The following is a 15421-nucleotide window of genomic DNA, read 5'->3' on the forward strand; positions in this document are numbered from 1 at the left end:
GAATCGAACCTGGGTCCCTGGAGCTGTGAAGCAACAGTGCTAACCACTGTGCTACCACATGTATTACAAATACTATCAAACCTGATCCTCACTTGCCCTTTCACAAATTTGTGTTTTTAGGATAGAGGCCTCTCTTACCATCTCAAGTAACTGCAGGATAGTCCTGCCTCTGAATGTCAGCATGAGCCACAGCCCATTCATTCCTCCCCAGGACATTTCTTCCTAGTTATCCCACATGCTACATCCAGGCCCCATACTCTATCTCAGTTCTTCCCCCCAGCTCTCTTTCTTGTAGATTGCAGACTGCAGAAACTCCCAAAGGCCTATTCTCACCTGAATCTGATAATGTCCACAATAGGACTAATCCAATTCTGTTCAATTTATTCTTTCTTCCTCTATTCAAGCATTCCCTGAAACAGGAGCAGACAAATGCATAGTTGCATAACCTTACCACACACATTTTGTCTAAAGTCGTAACGGCAACTGTGGTAAACTTAAAGGCCGGGATTTTAAGCCCCCCACCCCCACCCCCCACACTCCTCCCGTGGTGGGTTTTCAAGCGGCGAAGGTGGCTTGCCAAAGGCCGCTGAAGGGATTATTCAGTCCCAGCAATGTCTATAGTATTATGCGCAGTTTACCCATCCCACCACCAGGGATCATGCATCCCGGGGGGGGGGGGGGGGGGGGGGGGGGGGGGGACACTTTTGGTGGGACTGGAAGTTCCTGCCGGCTGGAAGGGCTGGAAAATCCCGTCTTTTGTTTTGTTTTCAATTCCATATGTGCCCTTAATAGGAACTCATTGAAGTGATCACTTTCACTTAACTCACTGCATCAACAGTGGCATGTGCCAGAATAGATAAATCAAACCCATCGGCTAATATGGCCGAAACAAGAAGGGATTTTCCACCACATGATTGTTGAGGAAAGTAAAAGAGCTGCACTTAAGAGAAAACTAAATAAATACATGGGAGAAAATGGAATAGAAGTTTCTGCTGATAATATAGGATGAGAGGTACAAAAACACCGACGGATATTAGGTGCATTCAAAAGCCCAATTTAGTGCTGTAAATATCTTGCATCATAGAGCACAAATGATGAAGAATGTTGTGATCCGGAGAGGTAGCAGTCACTTTGGCTTTAAAGTAGACAACATTTTAAGTCCCAGATATTGACTAAGAGAATAAAGTCACCAGACTTCATGAACAAACAGAAGGATTTTTTACTATACAAGAGTCAACAATGCAAACAATCAACACAATCTATCTTGTACTGGTGCAGCATTAAAATGAGGTCAACATGGGTTAGCAGGAAAACTGTAGATGAGCACACCACAGACTGCACATTAAATGGCAGATACACCCAAGGCAACTCCCATGGGTTTCTCAGCAACCCGTACAGACATCAATGATCACTGTAAGTTACAAAAATCCTTTAAACTTCCACACAAGGGATTCAAATCCCTTTTTTTCAAGGATACACGTCTTATTTCCCTCAACAGCCACTGCAACTCCGACGTCTCCAATAACTGTTTGCCGCCCAGTTTCTCAATGTCTTCTCCTGAGGCTGTGTCCCACTGGATTCAGAAGGCTGCACCCCAGCATCTATTCACCAGCCCTCCAGCTGCTCTGAGCTGAACACCACAGCTCCTGTGTCTCAATTCTCAGTTGTGCCAAGCCACTACTGCTCCTTGGCTTCCCGGAGCTGGAACTCCCAAATGCACTGAGCCAGCAATGGCTTCCAGGTTTTCCTGAGCCCCAGTCCCATAGCAGCATGGAGAAATGGGCAACACTTTAGCTGCATGGAACTGACCCCCTTCCTTGTCCGCCCTCTCCAGGCAAACCAATACTCTGTCAGCCTCCCCCTCATCACATGCGGATGCATATTAGTTATGTTCTGATACAAATATAGGAGCATGGGTTTCTCAACTTAAATACAGAAGAACATGGTTTTTTTTTCACTAACTCTATTCCTCTGCTGATGGAAATATGCCTTCAGTTGCTCATTTTAGGTTGATGAGGAAAGCTGCCTGCTCCTTCAATTTGTTAATTGAATCACAATTTGTTTCTCAAAATTTGCCTAAGCTTCTTTCAAAGTCTGGATTTGCTCTTGCAGGTGATGTATCCCATCCTTTTGTTCTCTAGATTCATTGCTGTTCAAGAATCTCAGGGCTCTTTCTATTACAAAGTTCCAGTTATTCTTCAGTCTTGGTTTTTAATTCTGAATTCAACCAACTGTTCTGATTAATCAGTAATTACTGTTCACCTCCAAGGCATGAAAGTTAATAGAAACTACTGATACTTAAAGTTCATCAGGTTTTAATTAAAGATCTACAAATTTATCATTCAGAGATCTCAAATCCTCAGTCAGGTGTTCTCCTTCTTGCGACTAACGCTCAAGTGTTCTCACCGTCTAACTCATTTTCCCTGCATAAGTGTTGGTTCTCTGCATTGATAGGTTTTCCTTAGCAGATCCTAGTTCTCAATCAAACCTTTGAAATTCTTGGTCCTGGGCTAGACATTTTCCACTTCAGCCTGTCTAGCCTTACAAGCTGGGGATCCAGTTGTCACATGATTGGGGGAACTGTCCACGATGATCCTGTGAGGAAAACAAAGGTAGTTTTAAGGGATTTAAGTTTGTATTCGTGAACATTAGAAATAAGGAATAATTTTATGTGTGGTTAGTTTAATGTTTCGTGCCAAGTACGGTAAAACCTATAGCTAGATTCATGCTGGAGAAAGGTGCTTATATGTGTGGGTGTTGGTTAATTTCCAACTATGATGCTATCATGCTTAGAGAGAACTATGGCATGAAGAATAAATAAAAGGCATAAGCGTGTGGGTGTTGCTTAGCAAATGAAAATGAAAAATGAAATTAAAATGGCATTATAGTTTTCCTTGTTTGTGTTTTATGCTTTTAATAATAATAATCACTTATTGTCACAAGTAGGCTTCAAATGAAGTTACTGTGAAAAACCCCGAGTCACCACATTCCGACGCCTGTACGGGATGGCTGGTACGGGAATTGAACCATGCTGCTGGCCTGCCTTAGTCTACTTTAAACGCCAGCTATTTAACCCTGTGCTAAACCAGCCCCTAAGGTAGTGAAGCCTTTAAGTATTAGTTTAGATAATTTGATTGCAGTTGAAGATAGTTAGTGAGAGAGAAAGTAGCTCTCACAGCTCTGCTAGAAGCAGTTTGCTTAGAAGGTTAGAGAGGGAACAACACTTTCACTTTTGCTAGAAGAAAAGCCATACCAGGGAGTAATAGTTACGAAAAACAAGAACAGCTAGTTAAGGAAAGTTGAGAAACGAAAACAAGTTTCCAAGTCATCTGCGGTTCAAGGTAGTAGAGCAATGTTTAGTAAAGACAGACAGAGCTCAGAAGAAGGCTGAGATGTCAAAAAGATTTCTGAAGTGATTTTCAGGTTTGTGAGATTTTACTACCGCCTGTGGAATGTGAGTTGAAATACTTATGGACATCGGTGGCAGGATCTCAGTGTTTGTATAAAAGCAGTTAAATCAATGGAAACCTAAAAGGGGGTAGTGTAAAATCCGGGACTGGATTCAGTGCTAAAAATACTGAGGCAGAATATTGGGTTAAAAATATAATTTGTAAAACCTGGACTGGATTTCAGAATATTAAACCCGAAGAGAAAACATTATTGTGAGAGAAGATTTTAAAGCGTGTTCTTGGAAGTGGAGTTTGGAAAACAGCAGAAAAAAAATCCATGAGTATACAGATTCCCTCAAGAATCAATTGGAGTTGGAACAAGGGAAACCACAATCTGTTAATCAGAGGGGTGCATTGGTACTTCTTCATATGTTGAACTTAATTTTAATGAGGTTTCGTGAAGTACTGCCAATGAATGAGTCTGATACTTGGGCAATTACTCTTCACTAAAATATCATATGCAGGAACTTTGCCAAAATTTTTGGATAAATATGAAGCAGTTTACTACCTATTTCTCGATAATGCTGCGTAATAACTTAATTGAGCAGCAGGACATTATCAAGATAGTGGCCACTCCAAACCATGCAGCAATGGAAGCCCCACTGATCATTTGTCTCAGTGCAGAGATTGCTTCCAAAATGAATATTCTGACTGGAATTGTGCTCCAATGTACAACAGATGGTGTAGATTTGGCCAGCTCCAAGCAAAGGTTCATGTGTTTATAATACTTGCTAAAGGGAAGACTTGAAGCAGTCCCCAGAATGGTTTTCAGTTATTATGGGCAGAAGTCTGACATGAAATTGGCTAAGAAGTAGTGAACAAAAAACAAAGAACAAAGAACAATACAGCACAGGCTCAGGCCCTTCAACCCTCCAAGCCTGTTCCGGTCATAATACCACCCTTGGCCAAAATTCTCAGCATTTCCTTGTGCCATTTCCCCCAAGGGAAGGCCCATGGAAGAAGAGGGACCTTTACAGCGACAAAGCCAGGTTAATAATATTTTCTGAATAAATCTCCACATGGCAAATGAAAAGGAAATGATAATAGGTTCATAACTTGGACTTTCTATTTGCCTGTCACCTGCATCTCTTTTAATTCTTGACCTGGTGTCTGTCTATGTCTATGATTCCATTTAAAGATGGTTCCTTTTAACATAAGGTACAAGTGCTAAAGGGGGGCTATTTGCTAGAGTGGTTGGGGAGGGTTTAAACTAATGTGGCAGGGGGATGGGAAACGATGCAGGAAGTTGGAAGGTAGTAAAACAAGGGCAGAAACAAAAGGCAGTAAGGGGGAAATGTAAGGCAGAGAAGCCACAGTCAAAAATCAAAAAGGGCGACAGTACAAGGTACAGTGACTGCGGGGAGCTCAGTGAATAGGCCCAGTAATACTAAAAGGAATAAAACGGGAAGTAAAAACATAGATGGAAAGCGACGCGGCAGGTTGTTACATGAAGATATGGGTTCAACGACAGGGAAAATTAGGAGAAACGTTAAGAGGAAAAATAACTTAGGAGAGGTTACTGATCAAGGTGTTAAGATTCAAAACAGAGGTATAAAAGCCAACACAAGTGTACTATACCTGAATGGTCGTAGTATTTGGAATAAGGTAAATGAGTTGATGGTGCAAATCATCGTGAATGACTATGATTTAGTGGCCATTACTGAAACATGGTTAAAGCTTGGTCATGACTGGGAGTTAAATATCCAAGGGTATCATACTATTCTGAAGGACAGAGTGGATGGTAAAGGAGGTGATGTAGCTCTGTTATTTAAGGATGACATCCGGGCAATAGTAAGGGATGACATCGGTGCGATGGAGGATAAGGTTGAATCCATTTGGATGGAAATCAGGAATAGTAAGGCGAAAAAGTCACTGAAAAGAGTATAGGCCACCAAATAGTAACAGTATGGTGGGCAGGCAAAGAAGTAACTGATGGATGTAGAAATGGTACTGTAGTTATCATGGGGGATTTTAATCTACATGGCGATTGGTTTAACCAGGTCGGTCAAGGCAGCCTTGAGGAGGAGTTTATAGAATGTATACGCGATAGTTTCCTAGAACAGTATGTACTGGAACCTACGAGGGAACAAGCGGTCCTAGATCTGGTCCTGTGTAATGAGACAGGATTGATTAATGATCTCATAGTTAGGGATCCTCTCGGAAGGAGCGATCATAATATGGTGTAATTTAAAATACAGATGGAGGGTGAGAAGGTAAAATCAAACACAAGTGCTTTGTGCATAAACAAAGGAGATCACAATGGGATGAGAGAAGAGCTAGCTAAGGTAGATTGGGAGCAAAGACTTTATGGTGAAACAGTTGAGGAACAGTGGAAAACCTTCCAAGTGATTTTTCACAGTGCTCAGCAAAGGTTTATACCAACAAAAAGGAAGGACGGTAGAATATCTAAGGAAATAAGGGGGAGTATCAAATTGAAGGAAAAAGCATACAAAGTGGCAAAGATTAGTGGGAGACTAGAAGACTGGGAAATATTTAGGGGGCAACAGAAAGTTACTAAAAAAGCTATAAAGAAGAGTAAGATAGAGTATGAGAGTAAACTTGCTCAGAATATAAAAACAGACAGTAAATGTTTCTACAAATATATAAAACAAAAAAGAGTGGCTAAGGTAAATATTGGTCCTTTAGAGGATGAGAAAGGAGATTTAATAATGGGAGATGAGGAAATGGCTGAGGAACTGAACAGGTTTGTTGGGTCGGTCTTCACAGTGAAAGACACAAATAACATGCCAGTGACTGATGGAAATGAGGCTAGGACAGCTGAGGACCTTGAGATGATTGTTATCACTCAGGAAATAGTGATGGGCAAGCTAATGGGGCTAAAGGTAGACAGGTCTCCTGGCCCTGATGGAATGTATCCCAGAGTGCTAAAAGAGATGGCTAGGGAAATTGCAAATGCACTAGTGATAATTTACCAAAATTCACTGGACTCTGGGGTGGTCCCGGTGGATTGGAAATTAGCAAACATGACGCCACTGTTTAAAAAAGGAGGTTGGCAGAAAGCGGGCAATTATAGGCCAGTTAGCTGAACTTTGGTAGTAGGGAAGATGCTGGAATCTATCACCAAGGAAGAAATAGCAAGGCATCTGGATAGAAATTGTCCCATTGGGCAGACGCATAATGGGTTCATAAAGGGCAGGTCATGCCTAACTAACTTAGTAGAGTTTTTTGAGGGTATTACCAGTGCGGTAGATAACGGGGAGCCAATGGATGTGGTATATCTGGATTTCCAGAAAGCTTTTGACAAGGTGCCACACAAAAGATTGCTGCATAAGATAAAGATGCATGGCATTAAGGGTAAAGTGGTAGCATGGATAGAGAATTGGTTAATTAATAGAAAGCAAAGAATGAGGATTAATGGGTGTTTCTCTGGTTGGCAATCAGTAGCTAGTAGTGTCCCTGAAGGTTCAGTGTTGAGCCCACAATTGTTCACAATTTACATAGATAATTTGGAGTTGGGGACCAAGTGCAATGTGTCAAAATTTGCAGACGACACTAAGATGAGTGGTAAAGCAAAAAGTGCAGGGGATACCGGAAGTCTGCAGAGGGATTTGGATAGGTTAAATGAATGGGCTAGGGTCTGGCAGATGGAATACAATGTTGACAAATGTGAGGTTATCCATTTTGGTAGAAATAATAGCAAAAGGGATTATTATTTAAATGTTAAAATATTACAAAATGCCACTGTGCGGAGAGACCTGGGTGTACTCATGCATGAGTCGCAAAAAGTTGGTTTACAGGTGCAACAGGTGATTAAGAAGGCAAATGGAATATTGTCCTTCATTGATAGAGGGATGGAGTTTAAGACCAGGGAGGTTATGCTGCAATTGTGTAAGGTGTTAGTGAGGCCACACCTGGAGTATTGTGTTCAGTTTTGGTCTCCTTACCTGAGAAAGTACGTACTGGTGCTGGAGGATGTGCAGAGGAGATTCACTAGGTTAATCCCAGATCTGAAGGGGTTGGATTACGAGGAGAGGTTGAGTGGACTGGGACTGTACTTGTTGGAATTTAGAAGGATGCGGGAGGATCTTATCGAAACATATAAAATTATGAAGGGAATAGATAGGATAGATGTGGGCAGGTTGTTTCCACTGGCGGGTGAAAGCAGAACTAGGGGGCATAGCCTCAAAATAAGGGGAAGTAAATTTAGGACTGAGCTTAGGAGGAACTTCTTCACCCAAAGGGTTGTGAATCTATGGAATTCCCTGCCCAGTTTAGCAGTTGAGGCTCCTTCATTAAATGTTTTTAAGGTGAAGATAGATAGTTTTTTGAAGAATAAAAGGATTAAGGGTTCTGGTGTTTGAGCCGGAAAGTGGAGCTGAGTCCAAAAAAGATCAGCCATGATCTCATTGAATGGTGGAGCAGGCTCGAGGGGCCAGATGGCCTACTTCTGCTCCTAGTTCTAATGTTCTTATGTACAGTTACTAGAAAAGTGGTTTGGAACAAAAATCTTCTTCAAGTTCTTTTTTAAGTCCTCTTGACCACTTAGCAGTTTCTGTACTTCTCACATGATACAACTCATCTTATGGACTTCATCCCTAAGCACGATGAATGCATGAGGTCACATTTATCTTTAGCCTTTCCCAGATTTAGTACTCACTTACGTGCTAAGGGAGCGCTGTGTTGTCGCGAGTGCCAGTTTTTGGATGAAACTTTAAAGCAAGGCCCTTCTTGCCCGTTCAGGTGAATGTAAAAGATCACATGACATTATTGGACAAAGAACAGGAGAGTTCTCATCAGGGCCCTGGTGAATATATATCCCACAACCATCATCAATAAAACAGATGATCCAGTTTGAGTATAACAATGACTAAAAGTACTTAATTGGCAGTGAAGAACTTTGTGATGTGATAAGCTTGCGTGAGGCGTTATAGAAGCGCAGGTTTTTTTTTATTTTCTGATTTAGCTTATCCTCTGTTTGCTGATTGTCCTGATGGAGGTCCATTCACTCCTTCACATAATTTAATATAATAATAAACTTTATTAGTGTCACAAGCAGGCTTACATTAATACTGCAATGAAGTTACTGTGAAAATGCCCTGGTCGCTACACTCCGGCGCCTATTCGGGTACACAGAGGGAGAATTCAGAATGTCCAATTCATCTAATTCGTCTTTCGGGACACGTGGGAGGAGACCGGAGCACCTGGAGGAAACCCACGCAGACACGCAGGGCCGGCTCAAGGCACCGGCAACTCGGGCTGTCGCCCGGGGCGCCATGTGCTCGGGGGCGCCAGAGACTCGGGTCCCGCGCATGCGCAGTTGGGCCGGTGCCAACCAGCGCATGCGCGGTGGCCGCCCGCCCCCAGGGCGGCCCCCCGGCTCGGTCCGCCCCCCCCCACTCGGTCCCCCCCCCCGCCCCCTCGGGTCCGCCCCCCCCCCCCGCCCTCGGGTCCGCCCCCCCGCCCCGCCCTCGGGTCCGCCCCCCGCCCCGCCCTCGGGTCTGCCCCCCCGCCCCGCCCTCGGGTCCGCCCCCCCGCCCCGCCCTCAGGTCCGCCCACCCCCCGCGTCCGCCCCCCCGCGTGTCCGCCCCCCCGCCCACCCCTCGGGTCCGCCCCTCCTTGGCCCCGCCCCCCCCCTCGGGTCCGCCCCTCCTCGGCCCCGCCACCCCACCCCGCCCTCGGGTCCGCCCCCCGCCCCGCCCTCGGGTCCGCCCCCCGCCCCGCCATCGGGTCCGCCTCCCCGCCCCGCCCTCGGGTCCGCCCGCCCCCCGCGTCCGGCCCCCGCGTGCCCGCCCCCCCCGCCGGTCCGCCCCTCCTCGGCCCCGCCCCCCCTCGGCCCCGCCCCTCCTCGGCCCCGCCCCTCCTCGGCCCCCCCCCACCCCGCCCCCCCCTCCTCGCCCCCCTCCTCGCCCCCCCCCTCGGCCCCGCCCCCCGGCCCCGCCCCCTGGCCCCGGCCCCCCCCCCCGGCCCCGGCCCCCGGCCCCCCCCCCCCCCCCACGGCCCCGCCCCCCCCAAGGGCGCCGAAGTTCAGCTTGCCCGGGGCGCCAGCAACCCTAGAGCCGGTGCTGCAGACACGGGAAGAACGTGCAGACTCTGCACAGACAGTGACCCAAGCCAGGATTCGAACCTGTGACCCTGGTGTTGTGAAGCAACATTGCAACCATTGTGCTACTGTGCCGCCCTTTACAAGAGCCTTCATGCCAACATTGCTGAATTACTGTTTCCTTTCACGGCTTGTCTGTTCCATCAGCTCGCTAGATTATCATGAGCTGTATGTCACACCACCTTAGGAGGTTTGTTAACAAGTTTTTTTCAAATGCAGTCTTGGGATGTGGGCAACACTGGCGAGGCCAGCATTCTCTGGCCATCCCTACGTGCCCTTGAGAAGGTGGTGGTGAGCCGCATTCTAGAACTGCTGCAGTGCACGTCGTGTAGGTACATCCACAGTGCTGTTAGGGAGTCCAGGGTTTTGACCCAGCGACAGTGAAGGAACAGCGGTTTTGTTCTCAATCAGAATGCCAAGTGACCTGGAGGGAAATGTGCTGATTAATTTTGTGATGGGTGTATTCTGCTTAATTTATTTGCTATCCATACTGCGAGGTGGCACGGTGTCACAGTGGTTAGCATTGCTGCCTCACAGCGCCAGGGACCTGGTTTCAATTCCGACCTTGGGAATACTGTCTGTGCGGAGTTTGCAAGTTCTCTCCATGTCTGAGTGAGTTTCCTCCGGGTGCTCTGGTTTCCTCCCACAGTTCAAAGTTGTGCAGGTTAGGTGGACTGGCCATGGTAAAATTGCCCCTCAGTGTTCAGGGTTGTGCAGTTTAGGTGGGGTTACAGGGATGGGGCGGGGGAGTGGGCCCAGGTAGGGTGATCTTTTAGAAGGTCGGTGCAGCCTTGATGGGCTGAATGGCCTACATCTGTACTGCCGGGATTCCATGATTCTATGATACATCACAACGATCACTATTGGTGGAAATCACATGTTCCTATGTGTTCGGTGGAAAAGCAGGGCAAAGGAATTAAAACTCAATTATCATTTTTCTGCATGAGCTTTTAAATCCTTTCGCCTTCAAATTGGATGCTATTAGAATCTGCAATTTACTGCTCACCAATTTAACACAGTCCAGATAATGGAAAATAGCTTGGGATCGTAACTCACAATGAAGGTAAATTGCTGGGTTTATCATTGATTTACTACCGGAATACTTTCACTGCACAACGAAACATCTATTCTGATAAGAAAATCCAGCATGTTACATAAATCATGTAATTGTAACATTACATTGGCTTATAATGCGCAGTCTCTTTGTGTGAAAAACTTTCAAATAGGCATCCAAAAACTGAGTTCAAGAGTGTTTTGTTAAATGAACAAATGGAGTCAGTGTTACTCACTTGCTGTAAGAAGTTAATCCCAATAACTAACTGACAGCCCTGGGTGAAGACCCTGTTTGGGTAGATTTTCAACTCACTGCCCACTGATTTCAATGGGAATTAAAGTCAGGCAGTTTTGTACATGGAGTGGTTGATCTGTCAGTTCAACACCCAGGTGGCAACTTGTAAACTTACTCTTTACTTCAATGTTTCCTCACCCAGAAACATCTCGATTGTACTCAATAGATGTCATTGTACTCTGCAAAAATCCAAAAAAACTTTTGAATTGGTGGATAAAAATCTACTTTTCTCATTGTTGATGGACTCTCCATGATAACCATTCCAAAAGCACTGAAGTGCATGTCTGTTTCTTCATCAGGATTATTCCTTAGCTGTTGTGTTGCTAAACCTGGATTTAAGCTTTCCTATCACTGCCACGGCCGGGCAGAGATCAATGTAAATCCCCACTGACCTCCGGTGGGATTTTCCAGTTGCCGGGCTGGCGTGGCCGGAGAATCCCACCCGAAGTGAGGCAGAATGAATGGGGCTACAAATATACTCAACAGGAGCCCTTCCTGTAGTGTTCAATGATTTGTTTCATCTGTGTTTGATTATGGAAGCCTGGTGACTGATCCATGTATACTTGCTGGATTACTTAAACCTAAGGATGGAGCTGGACAGTAAAGAAATCTGAGAAAAGGGGGCTCCCTGTAAAGGCCACGTGTGTTGAAAATCCTGTAAGTTATACAGTATTTTATAGCTATATAACGTTTAGATATGGAATTAGTGTCACCTTTGCTTTCCTCTGAGATAAATGAGATGTACAGCAACCCAAGAATTCATAGCAAAAATTGATGATGTGGATGTTTGACAGGGTGCTCCGATCTTGAAGTGAGCTTCAGGGACCCCACCCTTCCACCCCTCCCACAGGTTGTGATGGTTTTTTAGTCAAGTAAATGTCTATTAAGAAATAATAAAATACAATAAGATATAATGGAATTGCATATTTAAATAAGACAATGGATTGGGCGGAATTCTCCGCTCCAGTGAAAAATCAGAAAGGCCGTCGTGAACTCGGCCGGGTTTCATGACAGCCTCGGAGGCCGCTCCTCTCACCTTATTCACCCCCACCCGGGGGGCTCGGAGCGGCGCCGAGAGTGACGCGACGGCGGCGCCTATGTGACGTCAGCCGCGCATGTGCAGCTTGGCCGGCTCCAACCCACGCATGCGCAGCTGACGTCACGACGGCTGACGGATCAAACCCGCGCATGCACGGTTGCCATCTTCCCCTCCGCTGCCCTGCAAGACGTGGCGGCTTGATCTTGCGAGGCGGCGGAGGGGAAAGAGTGCGTCACTTTGAGATGCTGGCCCGACGACTGGTGGGCACCAATCGCGGGCCAGTCTCCTCCCAAGCACGGCCATGGTGCTCACTCCCCTCTCCGCCCCCACAAGCTTCAAACGGCACTTTGGCGCCCATGTTCACGACGGCAGCGACCAGGTGTGGTTGTCGCCATCGTGAACCGGTCGGGAACGGGAGGCCGCTCAGCCCATCCGGGCCGGAGAATCGGCGGTCGCCGTGAAAAACGGAGAGCGGCGATTCTTCTGAGCGGGGGGTGGGAGAATCGTGGGGGGCACTTGGGGGGCGTGTCATGAGTCGCCCGGCCCTCCCACGATTCTCCCACCCGGCGTGGGGAACGGAAAATTGCGTCCCTTAATTTAACTGCCTTCAGCGCTAACGTTCCCCATCTGTTTAGCAGTACCTTTTATATTTTAAGGTCGATGGAAGTCCAGTACCTTACACCACACAGTGCCTTTCATTCTCTCTTGGGTTTTCCTCTGACCTTAACAGCAGTTGCCTTTTCATGTGTGGCTTCAGAGAGTTTGACCAGTGATTTCTGCTATCTGCTGAGGTCTAAAGCAGCTGCACCCATAAGTTTCAGTAACTCCTTAAATACGTTCTTTCCTCTTAATCTCTCCATTGCTTCCCCCAGTCTCTTTAGGATTTCTCTGTCCCAGAATTGATTAACTGCAGGTAGAATACAGCCAAAATATTTCTAAGTGTCATTTTGATGGATTTGGCCGGCTGTTACCTATTGGATTTTTGGGTGAGATTCACACCGGTATTCACCGGGGGACCACACTTGGACCGTGATCCCCCCGCAACCTCCCAGGTGCCCCTCTTATCAGCCATGCACCTGCACAGACCCTCCATACCCCACCCTCCTTTCATGGGCATAGCCCCCCTCTGGCCTTGACCCTTGGCATGTCATCCTGGCCTCCAGGCACCCTTGGACTGCCACCCTTGGCAATGATCCTGTCAGCTTCGTAATGCCACCCAGGCACCATGGCAGAGACCCCCCCCCCCCCCCCCCCCCCCCCCAGGTGCTGTTGCACCTAATCCACATTTATGTCGACTAGTACAGAACGTCATCCGGCTAAGGCCTCCGCCCTGGGAAGTCGGTAGATCACAGGTAAATATGCTTAAGTCGGTTTAAAAATGACTTAAGCGCACGTGACCTGGTCTCCCCATGGCTTGGGTAGATCCCACGAGGCATCATAGCTGCCGGAAGCCTGCAGGTGGCTTCCTCCAGCATCTACAGGCCACATTACCCTTCCAGTCGAGCGCAATGTGGTCGGTTGATCGTTCCCTTGATCACATTTTTGGGGCTTAGGGAGTTTCTCCCCAGTGCAGCCCAAAGGGGATCTGGACTCACTCATCAGCCCAGCTCCTCAGAGATCGGGCCTCAATTTTGAAATGGTGCTCCTATCTCTTAGTTAGTTTCAGGGACCCCACTCCCACCCTCTCCCACAGACAATGTCACCTCATACACACATGGGCATTACCCCACACATGTCCCAAAGTGAGGAAACCCGCCATTTCCAGGCCTACCAGCCCCTCCTTTCAGGCCACCCTTTCAGGACCCCCATACTTCACTCCCCAACCTTTATGATGCTCCTTCATACCCGCCCTTCACCCCTCCCCCACTTTTCATACCCCCCTCACCCCCCCTTTCATGGGTATGGCTCCCCTCAGACCCTGATACTTGGCAGTGCCACCCTGGCACCCCAAGACTGCCACCCTCGCAGTGGCACCCGGGAACTGGGACAGATTGAGGTACCTTTAAAGTTGTGGTAAAATGGCCAAGGGCATGAATCTTAGGCCCAACACCGAATTGGACATTTTAAATTCAGAATTGGACGTTTTAAATTAAACCACAGTCGCAACCACTGACAGGCCTGATGAGAACTCAAACAGCCAAGTCCAAATATATTGAACAGAGGCAGACAAGCCAGAGAAAGTCTGAGCTTGTCCTGTAAACAGGAGATCGGAGATAATCGGCCCCTTTCAGATAGATCGACTGTTGTGGATTGCCCAGATGCAGCCATACTTTCTGGCACCTTGGTTTTCCGCTGTTACCTTAAATGGGATAAGGTTACGTGCGAACAGTGTACCCGGGCATGGTACCCTGTGGAGTGTGTCCTGTAGATTTGCAATCAGCAATCTACTGGCTGTTGCCACCCCCATTCATTGACCTCATTGGCTGAGGACCAGAGAAACCTCTGGAAGGGCATGAAGAGGGGGATAAGAAGATATCCAGGAACCATCCTCAGTGAAGACTTGACCCAGAGGCAGCGGAGAAGACTCGACGGTGGAGCAGAGAACAGAGAAGGGCACGATCAACCGGCCACATTGTGCTCGACTGGGAGGGTAATGTGGCCTGTAGATGCTAGAGGAAGGCTCCTGCAGGTATCTGGCAGCCATGATGCCTTGTGGGATCTACCCAAGTCATGGGGAGACCAGGCCACGCGTGCTTAAGTCATTTTTAAACCGACTTAAGCATATGTGAGTCCCACCTTCGCAGATGAGGGCCCTGGAACAACTGAGAATCAGCGGACTGGACCCGCAGCTCCATCAAATTCATCGGCACGGGTAGTATTTGAATCTTGGGCCGATAATATGTGGGATAATTTGGGAGGATAATGTTTTATTGTGTATGTGATACATTTGGGTTGAATCATGAACCTATATTTGTCTTTTGTTCGTCTCGCAAGTAAGGACACCTGGGGAAAACCTTTTACTAATAAACTGGCCGAAATGTCTGACCATTTACAGACAACAAAGTTATTAATATTAAATTGTGAATAACATTATTCAACAATAAGAGTTAACAGAAATCAAGTTTAATGCTGTCATTTAATGCAGAGACTAATTTGATGATTATAAATTGCATTGGCTTTGCTCTACTGATTTACAATGCCAAACTAATTCAGCCATTCAATTATTGCCTTGTACCCTGCTCCTCAGTAACCATTATTCTATGAATAAACCATCTAAGCCTCTCTGCAGATCGTGATCTTGTAATCACTTCCTGGTATCCATTACTCAATTGTAAAACAATCAAAATTTGTTTCTGAGATGCCAGTCTGTAATTCATCTGAGGCACCCCCTTTTTGCAGATAAACATTCTGAACCCCTCCATTTTAATCATTACCTAATTATTTTTTATTTTGCATGTAAATAGTCCACAAATTGAATTTCAATTCACCAACCACTCACTGAAGTAGAATATAACATCTAAATTGTATCAGTTAATCTATACTGACATTTATTTATTGGAATTTTTGTCAACCGTCATAATCTT

At 46.5% G+C, this 15421-nt stretch overlaps 1 long non-coding RNA gene across 1 annotated transcript in view; it reads right to left on the reverse strand.

The window, feature by feature from the left end:
• The window catches only part of LOC119965384, a 68244-nt gene that overhangs the window by 25133 nt on the left and 27690 nt on the right, over positions 1–15421 (reverse strand). Inside the window, exon 2 of the long non-coding RNA XR_005460502.1 lies at positions 2489–2595. This is a non-coding gene — a long non-coding RNA (uncharacterized LOC119965384). The remainder of the gene's footprint in view (positions 1–2488; positions 2596–15421) is intronic.

The sequence above is a fragment of the Scyliorhinus canicula genome, chromosome 4 (assembly GCF_902713615.1).
Source record: "Scyliorhinus canicula chromosome 4, sScyCan1.1, whole genome shotgun sequence".
Lineage (NCBI taxonomy): Eukaryota > Metazoa > Chordata > Chondrichthyes > Carcharhiniformes > Scyliorhinidae > Scyliorhinus > Scyliorhinus canicula.